Source organism: Erithacus rubecula, assembly GCF_903797595.1.
Source record: "Erithacus rubecula genome assembly, chromosome: 2".
Classification (NCBI taxonomy): Eukaryota; Metazoa; Chordata; class Aves; order Passeriformes; family Muscicapidae; genus Erithacus; species Erithacus rubecula.
In genome coordinates, this window is record NC_136685.1 from 108,647,814 (window position 1) to 108,655,688 (window position 7,875).

General features: G+C 51.0%; 1 long non-coding RNA gene across 1 annotated transcript; it reads right to left on the reverse strand.

Annotated features, from left to right (window-relative positions):
* Positions 1-33: 33 nt before the first annotated feature.
* On the reverse strand, positions 34-2,618 carry LOC306798033. The gene is made up of 2 exons (XR_013773267.1): positions 2,444-2,618; positions 34-504 (listed from the first exon to the last, which is right to left on the reverse strand). It is a non-coding gene; the product is annotated as an uncharacterized lncRNA (long non-coding RNA).
* Positions 2,619-7,875: the final 5,257 nt, after the last annotated feature.

Sequence of the window (7,875 nt, forward strand, 5' to 3'; positions counted from 1 at the left end):
TTGCCTTGGTTTACTGTTCAGGGTTTGGAGTACTTTTGTACAGACTATCCATGGAATTTACATGAAATAGACACAGCAGAAAGAATCCAAGGAGCAGAACCAGAACCTGGAATATCCCCTAGGGCTTCTTAAAACTTTCAACTTTCTAAGACTTTTCTAAGACCTCCAGCATGGACTAAGCTGTGGTGATTTTGTAAAAATAGGATAAAGCCAAGCTGCATGTTGGTTATTCCCAAGATTTTAGTATCCACCAAATGAGGCATTAATGTTACTGCTGCAGTTATTTCATCAATAACATGAAGATGTGAATTTCACATTACACTTAACATGTGACTATAAATGTATTATTACTGAAAAACCTTCTAGACAACCATCTAAAGGCATTCCAAGATAACCAAAATAAAATAAAATAACCCCCAAGAAGCTTTTGAACAGGCTTACAGGTGTGGATGAGCCATTGTGCATTCCATCTGCTGCCTTCCTAATTCCAGCCTGTTGGCTTCACTGGAAGAAAACAAACAACACAGAGTGAGATAAAAGTATTTCACCATCTCCAAATGCCAGAGCTGAGGGAATGTGCTGAGCAGAGAGGTCAGATTTGCTGGGGAGTTACAGACTCATCTGCCAACAACTCCAAACTTTCACCTGTTTCACTCTGTTCCTCACTGGAACGGGGCTGCTGGCAAGGGAAGAGATTCCTGAACATCCAGAGACCCCAGATGGCCCAGGAAGGGCTCTGAGCCCCACAAGGGACAGTCCCCAAGCCTGTCCCTCCCCTTCTTGCCCCACAGTCCCACAGCAGAGCCCCTTCTATGCAGGAAAAGCTTGGCTGGACCTGTTCCCAGGACAGCCCCCCTGAACCTGCCCCAGGGATGGATTAGGATCAGAAAATCCTCATTTTCCACTTCCCCACGTGCCAGCCAAGTGCTTTATTTAGGAACTGAAGTTGAAACCAAGCTCATATTGCCCTCTTGGCATCCTTCTAGAGCATCCTACTAGAGCATCCTTCCAGAGCATCCTCCTAAAGCATCCTTCTAGAGCATCCTTCCAGAGCATCCTTCTAGAGCATCCTCCTAAAGCATCCTTCTACAGCATCCTTCCAGAGCATCCTCCTAAAGCATCCTTCCAGAGCATCCTTCTAGAGCATCCTTCCAGAGCATCCTTCTACAGCATCCTTCCAGAGCATCCTCCTAAAGCATCCTTCCAGAGCATCCTTCTAGAGCATCCTTCTAGAGCATCCTTCCAGAGCATCCTTCTAAAGCATCCTTCTACAGCATCCTTCCAGAGCATCCTCCTAAAGCATCCTTCTACAGCATCCTTCCAGAGCATCCTCCTAAAGCATCCTTCTAGAGCATCCTTCCAGAGCATCCTTCCAGAGCATCCTTCCAGAGCATCCTCCTAAAGCATCCTTCCAGAGCATCCTTCCAGAGCATCCTTCTACAGCATCCTTCTGGAGCATCCTTCTAGAGCATCCTCCTAAAGCATCCTTCCAGAGCATCCTTCTAGAGCATCCTTCCAGAGCATCCTTCCAGAGCATCCTTCTACAGCATCCTTCTAGAGCATCCTCCTAAAGCATCCTTCTAGAACATCCTTCTAGAGCATCCTTCCAGAGCATCCTTCCAGAGCATCCTTCCAGAGCATCCTCCTAAAGCATCCTCCTAAAGCATCCTTCCAGAGCATCCTTCTAAAGCATCCTCCTAAAGCATCCTTCTAGAGCATCCTTCTAGAGCATCCTTCTAGAACATCCTTCTAGAGCATCCTTCCAGAGCATCCTTCCAGAGCATCCTTCCAGAGCATCCTTCTAGAGCATCCTCCTAAAGCATCCTTCCAGAGCATCCTTCTAAAGCATCCTCCTAAAGCATCCTTCTAGAGCATCCTTCTAGAGCATCCTTCCAGAGCATCCTCCTAAAGCATCCTTCCAGAGCATCCTTCCAGAGCATCCTTCTAGAGCATCCTCCTAAAGCATCCTTCTAGAGCATCCTCCTAAAGCATCCTTCTAGAGCATCCTTCTAGAGCATCCTCCTAAAGCATCCTTCTAGAGCATCCTTCTAGAGCATCCTTCCAGAGCATCCTTCCAGAGCATCCTTCCAGAGCATCCTCCTAAAGCATCCTTCTAGAGCATCCTCCTAAAGCATCCTTCTAGAGCATCCTCCTAAAGCATCCTTCTAGAGCATCCTCCTAAAGCATCCTTCTAGAGCATCCTTCCAGAGCATCCTTCCAGAGCATCCTCCTAAAGCATCCTTCCAGAGCATCCTTCCAGAGCATCCTCCTAAAGCATCCTTCTAGAGCATCCTCCTAAAGCATCCTTCTCTGAGCCCCACTGGCAGCAGATGTGTCCAGCAGGAATCCTGGAGGAGCCCAGAGCCTGTGGGGCCAAAGGAACTGTCTGGAGCAGTGCCAGGGCACCAAGCATGGGATGGACCACAGAGTCACCCACACTCACCTAAAGCCATCCCAGAGGGAAGCTGGTTTTGGGAACAGAGTCCCAGGCTGCACCTGAGGATGAGCAACCATCCTCTGAGGGGAAAGCAGGAAATTACCAGGAGAGGCTTCCAGCAGAACCCCTGCCAGCAGCAAAGGCCAGTGCCAGCTCAGGAACAGCATCCTCCAGGCTGTCACTGGGCAGCAAGGGGTGGCAGTGAAGGGGACACCAGACACCCCCAGACTCCAGGAAAAGCCCTTCAGATCAAGGAGTCCCCCAGAAATGAGATGCTGCCAGTGCCAGGAGCCATTTTTCCCTCTCCCCCATCCCACAGGGAGCACACAGTGTTCCCCATCCATCCATCCATCCATCCATCCATCCATCCATCCATCCATCCATCCACCATCCATCCACCATCCATCCATCCATCCATCCATCCATCCATCATCCATCCATCCATCCACCATCCATCCACCATCCATCCATCCATCCATCCATCCATCCATCCATCCATCCATCCATCCATCCATCCATCCATCCACCCACCATCCATCCATCATCCATCCATCCATCCATCCATCCATCATCCATCCATCCATCCATCCATCATCCATCCATCCATCATCCATCCATCCATCATCCATCATCCATCCACCTCCATCCATCCATCCATCCATCCATCATCCATCCATCATCCATCATCCATCCATCCAATCCATCCATCATCCATCCATCCATCCATCACTCCATCCATCCATCCATCCATCCATCCATCCTCCATCCATCCATCCATCCATCCACCATCCATCATCCATCCATCATCCATCCACCATCATCCATCCATCATCCACTCCATCCATCCATCCATCCATCCATCCATCCATCCATCCATCCATCCATCCATCACCATCCATCCATCCCGGACGCGACTGCTCAGCCCCTCCAGAACGGGAATAGCAAAGGGAAAGACGAAAAGGAGCTGGATGAGCACAACGGGGGGGCGAGAACCGAGCCGAGCCCCGGCCAGCCCGCGGGGACACCCGGCTCACCCCGAGCCCGATCCCGCTGATCCCGGTGATCCCGGTGCCGCTCCCGATCCCGCTGATCCCGGTGCCGTTCCGGCGATCCCGGTCCCGCTGATGTTGATGCTTGATCCCGATGATGCTGGCGCCGTTCCCGGTGATCTTGGTGTTCCCGCTGATTCTGGTACCGTTCCCGGTGATCCCAATGATGCCGCTGATGTTCCCTGTTATGTCCGTGGTGATTCCGGTCCCGTTCCCAGTGATCCCGGTGATGTTCCCGGTTATGTCCGCGGTGATCCCGGTCCCTTTCCCAGTGATCCCGCCGATTCCGGTGATGTTCCCGGTTATGTCCCGCTGACTCTGATGTTCCCGGTGCGGATCCCGGTGATGCTCCTGGTGATCCCAGTTCAGTTCCCGCTGATGTTCCGGGTGCTGACCCCAGCGCCGATCCCGGTGCTGTTCCCGGTGATGATCCCGGTGCCGATCCCGCTGATCCCAGTGCCGCTCCCGGTGATGATCCCGGTGCCGCTCCCGGTGCCGTTCCCGGTGATCCCGGTGCCGCTCCCGGTGCCGCTCCCGGTGCCGTTCCCGGTGATCCCGGTGCCGCTCCCGGTGCCGCTCCCGGTGCCGTTCCCGGTGATCCCGGTGCCGATCCCGGTGCCTATTCCGGTGCCGCTCCCGGTGCCGATCCCGGTGCCGATCCCGGTGATCCCGGTGCCGTTCCCGGTGCCGTTCCCGGTGCCGATCCCGGTGATCCCGGTGCCGCTCCCGGTCCCGGCGGCCCCGCGCGTTTTCCGCCGGCGCCCACGTGCAGCTCCCGCCGTGCCCCGCGCGGGATCCCGGAAGTGCCGCCCCGCGTTGCCATGGGGACGGATGGGCGCGGCCTACCCCGCCCTGAGGCGCCGCGGGAACCTCGCAGGCGTTTTGTTATTATATTTATTAATCGTTATTTACGCTACCGGTGTTGCTGTTCGCCCCCGGCTCGGTGCTCGCATCCGTGTGCCTGGAAAAGGAGGAAATTTATAAAGCGCCACTCCCAGAAATAACTGGCGGCTGCTGAGCAGGTACGGCTGCTTTTGCCGAGTTTATTGTACACAAACAAACAAACTCCCATTCCTCGTGCTCTGGAGTGTCCCCCTGGTGCTGTCACCTCTCCAAAATTCATGTGGAAGGAGCCACATTCACCTCCAGCTGCAGAATGAAAACACAACGCACACTTTTCATTTCAGATAAAAAACTTCTATCCCTTTGATAGGAAGGTGCCAAAATTCCAGGGCCCCAATAAAACCCGAATGCCGAGGGGAATAATTGAAGCGACACATCAATAGACAAAATTGCAGAGAGCAGTGAAATGTTTAAGCGTAATTAGCACGGCAATCAGTGTGCAATTAGTGCGAGATCATCACAGTAATTACCCTTCCTTAGAACTTCTGGCCAAGAAATCAAAGCTCAGCTGGAGCTGGGGGTTTTTTGGGGGTTCTTAGTGTTATAAATGAGAAACAAAGTCGCGATATTCAGCAAAATTGAGATTGGTTTATTTTATGCACTCCACGCTTTCCCTGAACTTGGTTTGCAGCTCCCTTTTTATAGAATAGTTTTCCTTGTAGTAACCAATAATTGTTACTGTTTTGTTGTAGTAATTCTGCAGGGTAAGCAGAGAAACTTACAAAAGTCGTGAAACAGCTCTTGGGACAATTGTTCATGGAACCAGCTGGTCTGGGTAGATAAAAACAGGAGAAGTGGGAATTCTGATCTTTAGCAGATAGTTTGTGATTGATTACACAAAGGCAGGAAATCTGATTCTGCAGAAAAACCTTTCAGACTGTGGAAAACCCCTTTTATTTTCTTTATACAAACTGGCATACACAGTATTCATAACAGGGATTTAAACAGAGTGGGTTTATCATATATTTCCCTTTATCTAGGCCCATGTTATTTCCTTATTGTAAGTATTCTGGTTTATACAAACTCCAAAACTTCTATGATTAACACCAATCATTTATCAATTATCACACCTGGAATCAAAGATGTGCTTTGGAGATCTCCCTCACCCTTCACAGGAGCCCACAGGTGAAATCTGGGCCTGATTTTGGAAATGTTTGTGCTCCCCAAAAGAGCACCTAGAACAGTACAGAACTTCCAGGTCCTGAGCCTTATTCCCAAACTTGCAGTTTTAGGGTTTGGTGGAAATGAAATGATGGTTCCTGACCCCCTTTGTCTCCTGGGCAGCCCTGGGAGGATTTTTTTCACTGTGGACCTCAGGCTGGGGTGGAGGGCAAGGCTCAACATCCTTCTATCTATTTAACAAAAAATAAGGAAATAGGGAACCTTTCTCAGTCCCTGTTTCCCTCTTTGTTCCTGTCTGGTGCTCAGCGCAGCCCCCGGGCTCATAATTGACTCAAGAATAATCTCCATCCTCCCATCCCTGATAAGGAGCGTGCTCCCTTCCCTGAAATCCTACAAAGAGGAGTGTCTTGTTTGTGCTCTCCCCGCAGTACTTCACTCTCCTTTCAGATTGTTTTAATTTAATTTTGATGTAATCTGATAAGAGCTGTGAAGCTGTCAAAGGAAGCCGCCTCCTTCTGTCGAGTGAAATCCACTTGGAAGGAAGTGGTGGCTTTGTCCCCAGTAGCTGCCAAACCAAAGCACCTCTCCATTCCAGCACAGGGATTGATGTGCACTGATCTGCACAGCTTTACTCTCTTTTTCCTTTAGGGAGGCAGCCACGTATCCTTTAGCATCCCCCTTTTCCCCTGGGATGGAACCTTATCCCAGAGGGTGTGGGATTGGCCTCACCCACCAGAGACCCCCGGCAGCCTTGCCCAGTTTTCCAGGACAGTGGATCCACCTGCTGCAGGGATGGGAAGCTCCTCACTCCCAGGAAAGTGGGAAACTCTTTACAGAATAGAGACAACTTGCCCTGGAAAGGGATTTGCAGAAACACAGGGATGTGTCGGGAAGAGGTTTTCCCTCTCTGAGATCCCTCACCCACAAGCCAGGGCAGAGCCTTTTCTTTTTCTCAATGAAACACACAACACAGGCTCTGGTAGCTGTGTGGAAACATATAGAGAATTTACATAATGCCCAAAACGAGTCCTTTTTTAATGACTCGAGCCCCAAATGCAGAGCACTAATAACACACCAGGATCCAAAGAGCAGTAGCAGCAGAGAGTGATCTCAGCAGAGCAGTTGTGAGGATCCATTTCTGTCAGTGGCAGTGCCTGGGAGCAGTAATTAGCGTGTTGAATTTAATGCTCCCATTTTAATGCATTTCAATGTAATAAAATGCTTTTGCTAAGTGGAACAGTTCCTCAAAACCTGCTATTACTGGTGTCTGCTGCACAAGCAGCACACACCATGCCTGGCCTCGGAGCTGCAGCCTCAGGGCAGGTGACAGAGTTCCTCCAGCAGGACCCAACTGAGGACACAAAAACCTGGAGACTGCAGCAGGTCAAAGCATGGCATGTTTATTACAAATGTGACACGACAATGTAACATTGGCCAAAGCACGGTGGCGTAGCTGAAAAGCCCCTAGGCACGTCACTGTCTGTGGATTTTGAATTAATCCTGGAGAATTGTGCTTTTCCAGTGTCCTGTGCACGAGCAGAAGGGAGCAGGTGTGGCACCAGTGAGGCTGCTCCAAGGCCAAGCATCCAGAGAGGGTGTCAGGGAGATTGCAGGTCTGGAAACATGAGGAGTCTCCGTTCAAGTGTCTGCTGCTGTCTGAAGAGGAAAGAGGAGATTGACAGTGTTGAGTTTTCCTGTCCCTGGAGAAAGGAGCACTGCCTTAGATGTGAGCCCTGTGGCTGAATTCAAACCACCCACCGCCAAAGGGCTCTGCTCTGCACCCACACTGTTCCCAGCACACCTCGCCTCGGGTGTGCCGTGCCCTGCACCAAGCTGTGTTTTTTGCCAGGATCCTCTTTCAGGAGAGGCGGCACCTTCACTGCCACGCTGTTCCCTCTGCTGTCTGCTCCATCCTGCTCCATCTCACTGCCGGCTGCTGCTTTAAGGGACGCACATCTATCAGGCTCCTGCATTAATAAATTACCCCATTGATCTCACGTACAGACAGTAAGACTGGAGAAATTTCGCTTCTGCAAGTCGTGAAAAAATTAAAGGGAGAATATAAAATAACGGGCGAGTTCTTTTAACAGAATGAGGCGCTTTGCTGTCAGTCCCACCGTTCGGAGCCGTGGGTTCTGCAGAGCTGCTGCCTGCATTGACAGGCACGGGGCGTTCGGGCAAGGTGAAAAGCCTGGAGGATCCCAGCTCGGGGCTCAAAGGGATGTGTCTGGCCCATTGTCCGGTTTGATTAATGAAGCCTTTGCACGGCGAGATAATGCCGTGTTTGCCGTGCCGGGGACGCTGCTGCGCAGCACAAATATCACAGCCACGAGGAGTATTCAAAACCATAACAACAGCAGCGAG